The sequence below is a fragment of the Triticum dicoccoides genome, chromosome 5B (genome assembly GCF_002162155.2).
Source record: "Triticum dicoccoides isolate Atlit2015 ecotype Zavitan chromosome 5B, WEW_v2.0, whole genome shotgun sequence".
NCBI lineage: Eukaryota > Viridiplantae > Streptophyta > Magnoliopsida > Poales > Poaceae > Triticum > Triticum dicoccoides.
In genome coordinates, this window is record NC_041389.1 from 480856337 (window position 1) to 480873854 (window position 17518).

Consider the following 17518-nt stretch of genomic DNA (forward strand, 5'->3'; position numbering starts at 1 on the left):
AGAACAAATTTTGTATCACAATAAACCAAATTACAACCCGAAAACAAAAGGAAGGTTGGCATAAAAGTTAACATTTCGATAGATAAATGCACCATCAGAAGTTCAGAAGCTCAGTTCATTTGACCTGACTGTACATTTTCATGCCGTACTGTCCGATGGAGCAACATAACCTTCGCCTTCATTTCTCCTAGGCTCCCGAGAAACATAGAAAATGTCTGATAGTCTGGTTTGAAAACCATGCATATCTTGACGACATCAAACAATGGTTGTCCTTGTTTCACAAAGGGTCTCTGTTAGGGAATGGACTTATGTCTGGAGCACAGATATAACATTGTTTTGAGCTTGCGTATCTTGATCATGAGGCAGTTTGGACGAGAATGCCTTAACAATCAACCAAGTTTTACGTAGGAACATGCTTTTGGCACTGTTAGTGGACAGGTACTAACCCATTGCAACAAGATGTGACATTGCGGTTTTAGTTGCCTCGTCGCCTTCAGAAGGTGGCGGTTTGACCATTCGTTCCGTAGCTTGCTGAAAAGTTGAGTTTTTACATTAGGAGTACTATAACAGAAGATATTAAGGAGGCAGAAAAAGCAAACAAAATAGCTTTGGTCTATATATAGAACTTATTCTGGTGAACCCGCGTAAAATATTAGTTGTATTTTACTGCAAAGTACATAACAAAAGCAGGTTCCAAACATATGACCATGTACCATGGCTAATGTATTGTCTATTTCTTCACATTGTATTGACAGCTAAGGATAAAGAGACAAATTTATAATACGGTAAGCATAGTATGACATCATTCATATCACAAAACAACTGAGAACAGACAAACAAGCAATTGTACCGTTGTGTGAGCAAGTCCAGCATGGAACTAGATTGCAGATCAAGATCAAAGGAACATCACTCCTCTCTTTTAAACCTTGTAAGGTGCAATGATATGCTAAGACAATTGTGTATAAAATTGAAAAGAGTAATAAACATTAGCTGCAAATCGTGCAATTCAATGTACAAGTTAGAGTAAGTAGTAGTTAAAAGGCATGAGGATTAAGGACTTACAACAACGACTTTGACTGGTGTAGTCATGCTCTTCGTCTTGCTGGTGTGACAGTCCTTGAAGATTTCCACAACATTTGGTTCAGGTACTTTTTGGTCCTTGCGGGCTTTCCTCTATATTTGGAACAAGTCAATATAGATCTAATAATATGGCACATCGAAAAGAGTGAAACAGTAGCTAATTACAAGAGCCTCGCAGTGTGCAATATAGCTATGAGATCCTGCTGTCTGTTGGAATTTCACGTTCGTACGGTTAGCCTTGTTCTTTGAACAGTTCACATACACGAAGGTAGATTTGTGAGGCACATGCACAAATAGGAGTTCAACATGTGATCTGATCACATATATATAACGTACTTGATACTTTGGATCAGACCAGTGTTTAACGAGGCCTCTCCAGTCTTCATCCGATATATTTTCCTCTAGAGATGTTTGGGCAAGTTCACTATTAGCCTTGCCTTCAAAGTGAGTTTTCCTCAACTTATACCAATACTGTTGTAGAGCAGACTTGAAAACATGGGTGCAAGCTTGTCTGGTTGCATCATCTTGGCTATCCAAGTTGAACCTCATCTGTTGAAAATTATGGGAGTCTCATTATCAGCAACCTAGAAAGTATGGGGTAGAGCAAGATGATATTACTAGTTTCCATACATAACCATATTACAGATAAATGGTCGAGGAAGGTGTTGAATTGGGTTTCGTCTTTGCCATTCATGTACTGAATCCATGTTGGGAGGATATGTGAATGACACCTAACGGCGACCGCTACCTCTGATAGTAACTTGGCTGACTCTGTAGCATCACATGGCCTTTTTAAACCTGCCTCAAAACGGATCTCCATTCTTCCTCCTCTAGATTTAGTTAACCTATCGAGCATTATCCCTGATGTTTGTTTCCTCTTGCCCCTAGGTGTTAGTCCAACAATGAACATAGGAAGTGTTAGTGTACATCAAACTTTGAGACTACATATAAAGAAGCATGCAACTGTAACTTGACTCCAGCAACTACCTTCTTGTTGTTGAAGCTCACAAGGTTCATTTGATCTTGCCAACTCATCTTGTGTAAAGAGTGCTTCGGAAGTAGTGTCAGGTGGCAAGGGAGCTTGGGAACGTGCTGATAGCTGAGTTGACAAACAAGTAACTCGTGCAACTGGTGGTACTATGGAAGGTGTTGCAACAACTAGGGTTGTCGCTGCTTGTTTTGTGGTAGCTATTAGTTTCTGTTTGGCTTGTTTTACAACTCATGTAGCACGAAATACCACATTTATACAATTTTCTAGTGGACTTTGACCTTCTATTGCACCATCATTACTAGCAGAATCTGCATAATTCTTCCGCTTCCGTTTCCGTGTGTCCTCAGTACTAACACCATCCCCTGTCATTCTATGTTCCTTCCTCTTTCTCTATGCCATGTTAAGTCAAGCCGACAAGAAAAATGAATAAAAATTTAGTTCTTTAGAACAAATTCATGCGTGAAATAGACGAACTAAACTTTGATGTTAGACAACCACATGATAGGAGGATGTAATATGTACGAAAAACAGGACGACATGAGATAATTAGAACTATGATGTGTAGACTAAGTAGAAGGCATTTCAATAAATTAGAAGCAATGCAATGGAAGGTAGACACCATATGAAAGATGCCACAAATATCGCTCTGCCAAGTTCACAGTGTCTCTTCATAACTGGCGTTTAAACAAATGTGAAACAGAACAAGAAATAAATCATATGAAAGATGCAAACAACATCACACTACCAAGTTAAAGGTCTCTCATCATTAGTGCCATTGCATATTCACAGTGTTGCATATTCACAGCTTATTATGTGTAAACTACGCAGAAGGCATTTCAACAAATTAGAAGCAATGAAAGCTAGACACCATATGTAAGATGCAATGAATATCACTCTACCAAGTTAAAACCTGTCGGCGTCCCGGATTTGGGGGTATCCAGCTCTGCCTGCCTGCGGCCCACCACATGGCTTCATCGACGGCCTGGTACGACCCAGCTTCAACATCAGCAACACAAGACCCTCACGAGGGGCCAAGCCTCGCAAGGTGGGAAACGCCAGGACCCCCGAAGGAATCGGCCTTCTCAGGACTGGCTCCTGAGGGGCGGAGAGTTCTATGCAAGCTACCTCACAAGGCTTAGCTGACGTGAGCCTTGACGACCAAGGCCAGGGGGGCACCAGGGGGGCGTAGAGTGCAGGTTTCCTCTTCGGTGCAAAGGAAGCAGGGCGCAGACGCGAAGTCCCGAGGAATTAGCCAAAGGTTTCCATTCTGGTGCAACGAGACCAAGACCGCCAGGACGGAGGTCATCGACGATCCCACCGCAGCGTCACGACCAGAGGCTTTTCGCAGGCGAAGACTACTTTTGTTAGGATAGACTGTACTACTTGTCCCCTTTCAAATCCAACTGTTGTGGGATCCCTTCCTGCTCATATTTGGGAAGAGGACCAAGGCCACTATAAATAGGACTAGCCACCACCATAGAACGGGGGAGAGAGGAGAACAAGGGAGGGGATAAGAACAAGTAGAGCTAGCATAAACCACACCAGCCCAAGAACACCTCACCTCCTGAGGCTTGTTCATCCCTTGTACTAGTTCATCCTCAGCCCTCCGAGGCAATCCACCACACCACACTGGATTAGGGTATTACAGCACAACGGTGGCCCGAACCAGTATAAATCGCTATGTCTTTGTGTTTCTTTGAGCTCGACGCGCTAGGCTTAGGAGGATCGCGAGTAGGCAGGCTGGGTAGGTTGAGATCTCCGCACACACCCCAGAGTTCGAACCCCTCAAGGGTTTGCGGATCCCTAAATCCAACATTTGGCACGCCAGATAGGGGTGCGTCGGATCCTCTTCCGTCAATCGATCCACCACCACTCCGACACCTCCATGGCCGACGCGCGCCGGGCTCGCGCCGAGCGTCGGGCTGCAGTCTCCGCCCGCATCGCTCATACGGCTCCGGCGGATGACAGCTGTGCCCGTCGCGCCCCTTCTCCGGTGGCCAACACCGCCACGGGCCCTGCCGGCCACGAGCAGCAAGCTTCATTGCTGCACCCGTCGGTGCGCCATGACGGCCGCACCGCTACTCCGTCACTGACCCCAACAGCTTTGTCATCGCACACACGTTGCAGCCAGGTGGACGCGCAAGCCGCTCTGCTCACGGTGCGGGAGCTTCTTTGCTACCGCCCGGTGGGTGATCTCTACGAGGAATGGCTCGAGCGGATCACCGAGCTCATCAGCATCGCGCGCAGGGGCTCCGATGGGCTGGCTCTCTCGCTGCCTCAGCAACCACCTGCAGTGCATGATGTGGCGCACGGGGCTCCTCCACCACCTCTGGCCTGGGGCGCCATCATCGAGCCAAGGCGTATGGCTCCACGGCGCGACCCGCAGCACCCGGCGCCGGCTCGGGATGATGTGATCTGCCAGGTGGTGCAGCGTCCCCAAGGATAAGCATGCGTGCTTGAAGCACCCCAGCACCAGGCCCGCGTGCCGCCACAGGAGGTGGTGGTGCGCGTCCACCCGGATCATGTTCCACCCCCTCGACGACCTCCGGTGGCCATGGCAGGATGCCGCGCGTTCACTCCCGAGCTCCGCAACGTCGTCTGGCCAAGCAAGTTCAAGCCCGACCTGCCTCCGTGCTACGACAGCACCACCGACCCCGCCAAATTCCTGCAGCTCTATGAGCTGAGCATCAAAGCGGCCAACAGCGATGAGAAGATCATGGCAAACTGTTTCCCGATGGCCCTCAAGGATGGCGTGCGTTCTTGGCTCCTAAACCTGACCGAGGGGTCGGTTTCTTCTAGGAGGAGATGCGCATCCGCTTCATCACCAACTTCCAGGGCACTCGCGACCGTTCGCCGGTCGCGGGTGACCTGCGCCGCATCAAGCAGCAACCTGGAGAGACCCTACAGAAGTATATCTAGTGCTTCGACAACGTCTGCCTCAAGATTCCCAAGGTGTCGGATGAGGCCATCATCTCCGTGTTCATCGATGGCGTCCGTGATATCAAGATGAAGGAGGAGCTCGCCATCCACGAGGATCTCTGCACCGCTCTGGAGATGTTCAACATGGCGAACAAGTGTGCAAGGGCTGAGGAAGGACGCCTCTCCCTTCTTGAGCTCCCCGATGCTGATCTAGAAGACAAGAAGACCAAGACCAAGGAAGTCAAGCGCAAGGGGTCAGCCATGCTTGCAGCCGAACCAGAGACAAAGCATGGTTGCGACCACCCAGAGTCATGCAAGGATAAGCGGCTGATACGTCTCCAGCGTATCTATAATTTTTGTTTGTTTCATGCTATTATATTACCCATTTGGGATGTTTATGGGCTTTATTTTACACATTTATATCATTTTGGGACTAACCTACTAACCGGAGGCCCAGCCCGTATTGCTATTTTTTTGCCTATTTTAGTATTTCGAAGAAAAGGATTATCAAACGAAGTCCAAACGGAATGAAACCTTCGGGAGCATGATTTTTGGAACGAACGTGATCCAGAGGACTTGGAGTGCAACTCAAGAAGCAGCCGAGGCGGCCACGAGAGGGTAGGGCACGCCCACCCCTACAGGGTGCGCCCCCCCCATCGTGGGCCCCTCGGGCGGCCACCGACGTACTTCTTCCTCCTATATAAGCCTACGTACCCCGAAAACATCCAGGGAGCCAACGAAACACAATTTCCACCATCGTAACCTTGTGTATCCGCGAGATCCCATCTTGGAGCCTTCGCCGGCGCTCCGCCAGAGGGGGAATCGACCATGGAGGGCTTCTACATCAACACCATAGCCCTTCCGATGAGTTGTGAGTAGTTTACCACAGACCTTCGAGTCCATAGTTATTAGCTAGATGGCTTCTTCTCTCTTTTTGGTTCTCAATACAATGTTCTCCCCCTCTCTTATGGAGATCTATTTGATGTAAACTCTTTTTGCGGTGTGTTTGTCGAGATTCGATGAATTGTGGGTTTATGATCAAGTTTATCTATGAGAAATATTTGAATCTCCTCTGAATTCTTTTATGTATGATTGAGTTATCTTTGCAAGTCTCTTCGAATTATCAGTTTGGTTTGGCCTACTAGATTGATTTTCCTTGCCATGGGAGAAGTGCTTAGCTTTGGGTTCAATCTTGCGGTGTCCTTACCCAGTGACAGGGGTTGCAAGGCGCGTATTGTATTGTTGCCATTGAGGATAAAATATGGGGTTTATATCGTATTGCATGAATTTATCCCTCTACATCATGTCATCTTGCTTAAGGCGTTACTCTGTTCTTATGAACTTAATACTCTAGATGCAGGCAGGAGTCGTTCGATGTGTGGAGTAATAGTAGTAGATGCAGGCAGGAGTCGGTCTACTTGTCACGGACGTGATGCCTATATACATGATCATGCCTAGATAATCTCATAATTATTCGCTTTTCTATCAATTGCTCGACAGTAATTTGTTCACCCACCGTAATACTTATGCTATCTTGAGAGAAGCCTCTAGTCAAACCTATGGCCCCCGGGTCTATCTCTTCTCATATTTGCTTCCAATTTACTTTTATTTGCATCTTTACTTTTTGCATCTATATTATAAAATACCAAAAATATATTTATCTTATAATACTATCTCTATGAGATCTCACTTTCGCAAGTGGCCGTGAAGGGATTGACAACCCTTTTATTGCGTTGGTTGCGAGTTCTTTGTTTGTTTGTGTAGGTGCATCGGACTTTTGAGGAGCCTCCTACTGGATTGATACCTTGGTTCTCAAAAACTAAGGGAAATACTTACGCTACTATTGCTGCATCACCCTTTCCTCTTCAAGGAAAACCAACGCAAGCTCAAGACGTAGCAAGAAGGATTTCTGGCGCCGTTGCCGGGGAGGTCTTCGCTCAAGTCAAGACATACCAAGTACCCATCACAAACTCATCTCCCTCGCATTTACATTATTTGCCATTTGCCTCTCGTTTTCCTCTCCCCCACTTCACCCTTGCCGTTTTATTCGCCCTCTCTTTCCCAATCTCCTCCTCTATCTTTCGCTTGCCTTTTTCTGTTTGCTTGCGTGTTAGATCGGTTACCTTGTCGTTATGGCTAGTCCTACTATCCTTGTTATCACTCCCGAACATGAAATTCTTAATTTTAAGCAAAGGGAGGGAGAAAATTTAAAAGATGCTTGGCATAGAATTTGCAATGCTCAAAATAAATCTACTAGGAAGCTTTCTACTTCCGTTCTTCTTCGCAATTTTTATGTAGGCATTACTCCTTGGAATAGATGTGTTCTTGATACTGTTGCCGGAGGGGATTTCTTGAGTATCCATACGTTTGATGCTTATAATATGTTAGATTTGTTTGGCCCACCACCTCTTTTGGTTAATGGAACGATTTTAACTTTAGAACATGTGATGCAACAGCTTGATATTATTGAAAATAAAATGGCCACTGTTGAGTTGATTGAAAATTTGGATAAAAAGATCCATAATCACATTACCCAATATGGATCTAGGGTTGTAGTTACTTTGAAAAATCTTAAAGAGAAAGAACCTATAGTTAATGAAAAAATAGATCTAGATTCTGAAAGAATCGGTAAACTTGAGGATATCATTACCAACTTAGGCTCTGCATTTTCTTCCATGAAAAACACTCCAAAACCCCCTACCAAAACTACCAAGTTTATTTATGTTCCTAAAAATAAGGGGGAATCTTCTAGTAAAGGAGACGCGGATCTCAAATCCATAAGTGTTCATCCCAATTGTCTCTCTATTGTTAAGGAACCTTTTGCTACAAACGAATTTCTTGAATTTTTGCCTAAAGGTTTAATCATTGCTAAAAAGGGAGAAACCCTAAAAATTATAAGTGCTCTATTGAGGAATTGAGTGCCAAAGATGGAAGTACTTAGATCTATCTTCGCTTTTATGCCTAGCTAGGGGCGTTAAACGATAGCGCTAGTTGGGAGGCAACCCAATTTTCTTTGTATTTTTTGTTTTTGTTCCTATTTAGTAATAAATTTTGCATATACCTTCTGTTTAGATGTGTTTTTATCTTTTAATTAGTGTTTGTGCCAAGTAGAACCTATAGGATAACCTATGATGATAGTTGATTTGATTCTGCTGAAAAACAGAAACTTTGCACGCACGGATTTAATTTTGTTAAATCACAGAAACGTGCTTTTGCATTGATTACTTTGCTGCTGATCAATAGACAAATTGTCCAGGACTTCCTATTTTTGTAGGATTTTTAGAGTTCTAGAAATTTGCGTTAGTTACAGATTGCTACAGACTGTTCTGTTTTTGACAGATTCTGTTTTTCGTGTGTTGTTTGCTTATTTTGATGCATCTATGGCTAGTAAAATAGTTTATAAACCATAGAGAAGTTGGAATAAAGTAGGTTTAACACCAAAATAAATAAATAATGAGTTCATTACAGTACCTTTTGTGGTGGTTTTGTTTCCTTTCACTAACGGAGCTTATAAGATTTCCTGTTGAGTTTTGTGTTTTGAAGTTTTCAAGTTTTGGGTAAAGCTTTATGGACTATGGAATAAGGAGTGGCAAGAGCCTAAGCTTGGGGATGCCCATGGCACCCCAAGATATCCAAGGATAGCCAAAATCCTAAGCTTGGGGATGCCCCGGGAAGGCATCCCCTCTTTCGTCTTCATTCATTGGTAACTTTACTTGGAGCTATATTTTTATTCGTCACATGATATGTGTTTTGCTTGGAGCGTCATGTATTATATTAGTCTTTGATTTTTAGTTTACCACAATCATCCTTGCTGTACAACCTTTTGGGAGAAGCCTTCTTGATTAAAATTTGCTAGAATACTCTATGTGCTTCACTTATATCTTTTAGAGCACGACGGTGGGTTAATTTTGAAGAAATTGCTAGTCTCTCATGCTTCACTTATATTATTTTGAGTCTTTTAGAACAGCATGGTATTTTCTACAAAGTTGGTCCTAGAATGATGAGCATCCAAGTTGGGTATAATAAAAACTATCATAGAAAGTGAATTGGATGCTATGATTAATTTGATGCTTGATAATTGTTTTGAGATATGGAGGTAGTGATATTAAAGTCATGCTAGTTGAGGTGATTATGAAAAATACTTGTGTTGAGGTTTGTAATTCCCGTAGCATGCACGTATGGTGAACCGCTTTGTGATGAAGTTGGAGCACAATTTTATTTATTGATTGTCTTCCTTATGAGTGGCGGTCGGGGACGAGCGATGGTCTTTTCCTACCAATCTATCCCCCTAGGAGCATGCGCGTAGTACTTTGTTTTTGATGACTTCTAGATTTTTGCAATAAGTATATGAGTTCTTTTGACTAATGTCGAGTCCATGGATTATATGCACCCTCAGCTTTCCACCATTGCTAGCTTCTCTTGTGCCGCGCAACTTTCGCCGATACCATACACCCACCATATACCTTCCTCAAAACACCCACCATACCTACCTATTATGGCATTTCCATAGCCATTCCGAGATATATTGCCATGCAACTTTCCACCCTTCCATTCATATGACACGCATTACTTTTGTCATATTGCTCTTTGCATGATCATGTAGTTGACATCGTATTTGTGGAAAGTCCACCTTCATAATTTTTATACATGTCGCTCTTGATTCATTGCATATCCCGGTACAATGCCAGAGGCTTTCATATAGAGTCATATCTTGTTCTAGCTTTGAGTTGTAATTCTTGAGTTGTAAATCCATAAAAGTGTGATGATCTTCATTATTAGAGCATTGTCCTAGTGAGGAAAGGATGATGGAGACTATGATTCCCCCATAAGTCGAGATGAGACTTCGGACTTTACAAAAAAAAAGAGAAAGGCCAAAAAAAAAGAAAGGCCAAAGAAAAAAAAGAAAAGAAAAAAAAGAAAGAAAAGGAGAAAAGAAAAAGATCGAAGGGACAATGCTACTATCTCTTTGTCCACATTTGTGCTTCAAATTAGCACCATGATCTTCATGATAGAGAGTCTCATATGTTGTCACTTTCATATACTAGTGGGAATTTTTCATTATATAACTTGGCTTGTATATTCCAATGATGGGCTTCCTCAAAATGCCCTAGGTCTTCGTGAGCAAGCGAGTTGGATGCACACCCACTTAGTTTTTTTTGTTGAGCTTTCATATATTTATAGCTCTAGTGCATCTGTTGCATGGCAATCCCTACTCACTCACATTGATATCTATTAATGGGCATCTCCATAGACCGTTGATACACCTAGTTGATGTGAGACTATCTTCTCCTTTTTTGTCTTCTCCACAACCACCATTCTACTCCACATATAGTGCTATGTCCATGGCTCACGCTCATGTATTGCGTGAAAGTTGAAAAAGTTTGAGATTATTAAAGTATGAAACAATTGCTTGGCTTGTCATCGGGGTTGTGCATGATTAAATACTTTGTGTGATGAAGATAGAGCAACAACCAGACTATATGATTTTGTAGGGATAACTTTCTTTGGCCATGTTATTTTGAGAAGACATGATTACTTTGATTAGTATGCTTGAAGTATCACTATTTTTATGAAAATATGAACTTTTATTTTGAATCATTTGAATCTGAACATTCATACCCCAATAAAGAAAATTACATTGAGAATTATGCTAGGTAGCATTCCACATCAAAAATTCTGTTTTTATCATTTACCTACTCGAGGACGAGCAGGAATTAAGCTTGGGGATGCTTGATACGTCTCCAATGTATCTATAATTTTTGATTGTTTCATGCTATTATATTACCCCTTTTGGATATTCATGGGCTTTATTTTACACATTTATATCATTTTTGGGACTAACCTACTAACCGGAGGCCCAGCCCGTATTGCTGGTTTTTTGCCTATTTCAGTATTTCGAAGAAAAGGAATATCAAACGGAGTCCAAACGGAATGAGACCTTCGGGAGCGTGATTTTTGGAACGAACGTGATCTAGAGGACTTGGAGTGCAAGTCAAGAAGCAGCCGAGGCGACCACGAGAGGGTAGGGCACGCCCACCTCTACAGGGCGCCCCCTGTCTCGTGGGCCCCTCGGGCGGCCACCGACTTACTTCTTCCTCCTATATAAGCCTATGTACCCCGAAAATATCCAGGGAGCCAACGAAACACAATTTCCACCATCGTAACCTTGTGTATCCGCAAGATCCCATCTTGGAGCCTTCGCCCGCGCTCCACCGGAGGGGGAATCGACCATGGAGGGCTTCTACATCAACACCATAGCCCTTCCGATGAGTTGTGACTAGTTTACCACAGACCTTCGGGTCCATAGTTATTAGCTAGATGGCTTCTTCTCTCTTTTTGGATCTCAATACAATGTTGTCCCCCTCTCTTGTGGAGATCTATTCGATGTAAACTCTTTTTGTGGTGTGTTTGTCGAGATCCGATGAATTGTGGGTTTATGATCAAGTTTATCTATGAGAAATATTTGAATCTCCTCTGAATTCTTTTATGTATGATTGAGTTATCTTTGCAAGTCTCTTTGAATTATCAGTTTGGTTTGGCCTACTAGATTGATCTTTCTTGCCATGGGAGAAGTGCTTAGCTTTGGGTTCAATCTTGCAGTGTCCTTACCTAGTGACAGGGGTTGCAAGGCACGTATTGTATTGTTGCCATCGAGGATAAAAAGATGGGGTTTATATCATATTGCATGAATTTATCCCTCTACATCATGTCATCTTGCTTAAGGCGTTACTATGTTCTTATGAACTTAATACTCTAGATGCAGGCATGAGTCGGTCGATGTGTGGAGTAATAGTAGTAGATGCAGGCAGGAGTCGGTCTACTTGTCACGGACGTTATGCCTATATACATGATCATGCCTAGATAATCTCATAATTATGCGCTTTTCTATCAATTGCTCGACAGTAATTTGTTCACCCACCGTAATACTTATGCTATCTTGAGAGAAGCCTCTAGTGAAACCTATGGCCCCCGGGTCTATCTCTTATCATATTTGCTTCCAATTTACTTTTATTGCATCTTTACTTTTTGCATCTATATTATAAAATACCGAAAATATATTTATCTTATAATACTATCTCTATTAGATCTCACTTTTGCAAGTGGCCGCGAAGGGATTGACAACCCCTTTATTGCGTTGGTTGCGAGTTCTTTGTTTGTTTGTGTAGGTGCGTGGGACTTTTGAGGAGCCTCCTACTGGATTGATACCTTGGTTCTCAAAAACTAAGGGAAATACTTACGTTACTATTGCTGCATCACCATTTGCTCTTCAAGGAAAACCAACGCAATTTCAAGACGTAGCAGCGGCCGTTCTGCGCCTTCCACAATGTCTACAGCCACAACACCAGCGACTGCCCGGAGCTCAGGGCTCTCCGTGACGGGCGCCTCGGTCGACGCCCCGAGTGCAACGATCGAGGCTACGACCGCAGAGGTGGCCGAGGTGGAGGACGCTGGAATGGACGCGACCATTGTCTGGAGTGGTGCAACCAGCCTTGTGAGGACCGCTTGATGAAGCCATGTACCTAGGGTAGGGTCATGGACCTGTCCAAAATACCCTCCCCAAGGACATCTTTAGAAGAAACTACCTTTCAGTCGACCTGGAAGGATTCCACTCGACGGACTCGAAGACAGTCGACCATGAAGACTCACTCGACCACCAGAAAGACCTAAGGTCACTCTACATCCAAACGGTCCGTTATTAAGTAGTCTTTATGGCCATGATATCACTTTATGTAAGGCGTTACCAGTAACGTCTGGCCTTTATATACATTGAACCCTCTGCTACGTGGGCTGGCTGGGGTCCTGGCGCACTCTATATAAGCCACCCCCCTCCACAGGCAGAAGGGTTCGGACCCCTGTAACTCTCACACAGATAATCCAGTCGACCGCCTCCGGGCACCAAGACATAGGGCTGTTACTTCCTCCGAGAAGGGCCTAAACTCGTAAAACTCTTGTGTGCACAACTACTCCATAGCTAGGATCTTGCCTCTCCTTAGTACCCCCCTACATTACTGTCAGACTTAGAACCACGACAGTTGGCACTCACTGTGGGGCAGGTGTCTTAGCGACTTATTGCAGAAGTTGCAATTTTTCCGATTCCCATCATCATGGTTTCAGGTGGAGTTTTGGTTGAGGGCCGCGAGATCCATCTCGGTGTGCTCACGTTCGTCGCCGATGACTCTGCCTGGCTACAGGAGGCTCCGCTCGATGTTGACGCGCTCCCAGTCTGCGGAGCTATGCACTTTCGAGCGTGCGCCCGCGGTGTCCTTCTGCGGCAACCGTCGACCCAGTATCGGCCAGTTTTTGTGTCATCCTCCCTCCCAGCTTCACACCGGTGTAAGCGCTCCGGTCGCTCGAGGCTTCAGCGGTGGGTGAGGCATGTGGTGGCTCGCCAGTCGACCACCGCCCAAGTCGCGGCAATTGAGCCCGATGAATCTCTCTACAACCTGTTCGACCTATCGACTGGCTCCGCAGAGACTGCATCCGAGTGCGACAGCAGTGATCCAGCGGTGGAGATCCTGATGGTCAATGGACCGCATGTTCCCCCCGGCTTTCCCGGTGCTGAGGGAGGCAACGGCGGAGGCGATCCGTCGCACGTCCATGAGGAATACCTCCCCGAGCCCCTCAATTCGCAGTAGAGAGAAGAGCTTCGCCGCTGGAACATGGATGCGCTTCACACTCCGATCGTTGGAGAAACCCCTTAGGCTCGCGCCTTGGAGGACGCACGCTTGGCCAACCTGGCCGAGTGCACTCGACTGGAGAACCTTCAGCGGGCACTCGATGAGCGCGCGCGGCAACGGATTCCAAACTCCAGTCGATGCCAGCTCTTTCCACCTCCGACTCAGGTATATCGAACTCCGATTCAGAATTTAGCAGCTGCAGCCCGTATTGCAGAATTGATTCAGCCTTCCCAGTCAGAGGCTGGCAGAGGCTTGATGCAGATCAGAGATTTGCTCCGGGCAGCAGGAGATCAGAATTCAGCTGTATCGCAGTCGCGGAACAAGATTCATAGCAGATCCGTGGCAGCGAATACGGTCCAGTCGGGTCATAGCCCCAGATTGCCCCCGAGGCGTGAAGGGCGTGGTGACCGGCATGATCAATACAGGAACTATGAGTAGTATGATCACCGATTCGATCGCAACGGTCGACGTCGAGTGCCCACTCCTCCCCCAAGGGATGGATCTTATGTGCCTCGACAGCAGGATGATAGACACCATCACAGTGGTGGACGAAGGATCCCAGTCGACCCCAGAGAACCAGGCTTTGATGCGAGATCCATCATCGTTCAAGGTCTGGTCGACCGGAACAGAGCTCACAGAGAGGGCAATGACAGAGATGTACCCATCAACAGCCGAGTGCATGTCTCCGGACCAGAGTGCTTCAGCAGAGCCATCCGAGCCGCAGTGATTCCTCCCAACTTCAGGTTGGCGACTGGAGTCAGCAAGTTCAACGGTGAGTCTAAGCCCGATACTTGGCTTGAGGACTACCGAGTGGCTGTTGAGATCGGCGGCGGAAATGACGAGGTGGCCATGAAGCATCTGCCTCTTATGTTGGAAGGGTCAGCCAGAGCGTGGCTGAATCAGTTGACGCCCAGCAGCATTTACACGTGGGAAGACCTTTCCCGAGTGTTTGTCAGAACGTTCGAAGGAACATGCAAGCGACCAGCAAGACTGACAGAGCTGCAATCTTGTGTGCAGAAGTCGAATGAAACTTTGAGAGACTACATCCAGAGATGGATCACATTGCATCACACCGTAGAGAATGTATCTGATCACCAGGCAGTCTGTGCCTTCAAGGAAGGCGTAAAGTACAGAGAGCTAAACCTGAAATTTGGTCGAACCGGAGACATGTCTCTGAGTCGAATGATGGAAATAGCCACCAAATATGCCAATGGTGAGGAAGAGGATCGGCTCCGGAGCAGCAAGCATAAGTCAGTCGCCCAGGAAACCGAAGGAGGGAACTCCAGTCGGAAGCAAAAGCGGAAAGCCGAGCCAGCTGCTCCTGGAGAAGCCCTGGCCATGACTCAAGGAAAGTTCAAAGGAAAGCCCAAGGGGCCTTGGAACCCAAAAAAGTAAAGGATAAGGAAGGAAACGACGTGATGGATTTACCGTGTCACATCCACACGAAGAAAGATGAAGAGGGTAACTTCATTTACCCGAAGCATACCACTCGGCAGTGTCGACTCCTGATATAGCAGTTCCAAGGGAAGCAACACAAAGATAAGGAAAAAGAGTCGGACAAAGTCGAGGACAAGGAGGACAGTGACGATAAATATCCGCAGGTCAACTCCACCCTGATGATTTTTGCTGACATTGAGAGCAAAAACCGACTGAAAATTATAAACTGAGAGGTGAATATGGCTGCTTCGGCAACGCCCAATTATCTGAAGTGGTCTCAAACTGCCATCACATTCGACCAGTCTGATCACCTGTCGCACATAGCCACCCCTGGGAGGCAAGCTCTGGTGGTCGACCCAGTCGTTGAAGGCACTCGACTGACTAAAGTGTTGATGGATGGCGGCAGTAGTTTGAATATACTGTACGCTGAGACGCTTAAAGGGATGGGCATTCCGATGTCCAGACTCAGCACAAGCAACATGAGTTTCTATGGAGTCATTCCTGGAAAGAAGGTCGCGTCACTCGTCCAGATTGCTCTTGATGTGGTTTTTGGTGATTCCAAGAACTTCCGCAAAGAGAAGCTGACATTTGAGGTTGTAGATTTCCAGAGTGCCTACCATGCTATTTTGGGCAGGCCAGCTTATGCACGTTTTATGGCTCGACCATGCTACGTGTACCTCAAATTAAAGATGCCTGGCCCTAAAGGCGTGATCACTGTTACTGGTAATCGCAAGAAGGCAGAAGAGTGCTTCTAGAAAGGCTCAAAGATCGCCGATGCTCAGATGGTGGCAGAAGAGTGGCAGGAACACCAGAGGAATGTAGACCCGAGTGATTTGTTGCGAGCCAAAAAGCCTGCTACGGAATCAGCGTTTCAGTCGTCCGGTGAGACAAAACCAGTTCACATCCACCCGACCGACCCCAACGCTACTCCGACTCATATCTCCACAACACTCGACCCCAAATAGGAAGAAGTGCTCATCCAGTTCCTCCGTGAGAACTGGGACATCTTTGCATGGAAACCTTCTGACATGCCGGGTGTACCCAGGGGGCTGGCTGAGCATCGTCTGCGAGTCGATTCAAAGGCAAAACCTGTCAAGGAACATCTGCGATGGTCCGCCGTCCAGAAAAGGAAGGCTATTGGCGAAGAAGTGGCTCGGCTCTTAGCAGCAGAGTTTATCCGAGAGATTTACCACTCTGAGTGGCTCGCCAATGTCGTCATGGTCCCCAAAAAGGACAATTCACTTCGCATGTGCATTGATTTTAAACATATCAATCGGGCCTGCCCGAAAGATCATTTTCCTCTTCCCCGCATCAACCAAATAGTCGACTCGACTGCGGGATGTGAGCGACTGTCTTTCTTAGACGCTTATTCCGGGTACCATCAGATCCGTCTATTTGGGCCCGATGAGATCAAAACAACTTTCATCACCCCATTCGGGTGCTTGTGTTATGTCACCATGCCATTCGGCCTCAAGAATGCCGGAGCCACATTCATGAGGATGATTCAGAAGTGTTTGCTCACTCAAATCAGTCGGAATGTGGAAGCGTACATGGATGACATTGTGGTCAAGTCACGGAAAGGTTCCAACCTGCTGACTAACCTTGCTGAAACATTTGCCAACCTCAGGAGGTATGATATCAAGCTTAACCCATCCAAGTGCACATTCGGAGTTCCTGGTGGAAAGTTACTCGGTTTTCTCGTTTCCGAATGAGGAATCGATGCAAACCCAAAGAAAGTGGGCACTATACTCCGAATGAAACGACCTGTGCGTGTGCACGATGTTCAGAAGCTTACTGGTTGCTTGGCTGCTTTAAGTCGATTCATCTCTCGTCTCGGTGAGAAGGCATTGCCTCTTTACCGACTGATGAAGAAGTCGGACAAGTTCGAGTGGACTCCTGAAGCTGAAGCAGCGTTTGCAGAGTAAAAAACCTTGCTTTCCACCCAGCCGGTGCTTGCTGCCCCGATCAGCAAAGAGACTTTGCTGCTTTACATTGCAGCCATAGGACAAGTCGTCATTACTGTACTTACGATCGAGCGGGAAGAAGAAGGGAAAGCCTTCAAAGTTCAGCGCCCAGTATATTACATTTTTGAAGTCCTAACCCCATCAAAGCAAAGATACCCTCATTATCAGAAGCTTGTATATGGGATCTATATGACCACGGAGAAATTTGCTCACTACTTCTTTGACCATACCATCACAGTCGTCAGCGACGCCCCCTTATCAGAGATTCTGCACAACAGAGATGCAACTGGCCGAGTGGCAAAATGGGCGACTGAACTTCTTCCCCTGGATATCAGATTTGAGGCAAAGAAAGCTATCAAGTCCCAAGCAATAGAAGATTTCCTCGCCGAGTGGACTGAACAGCAGTTACCGACTCAAGTTCACTCGGAGAACTGGACTATGTTCTTCGA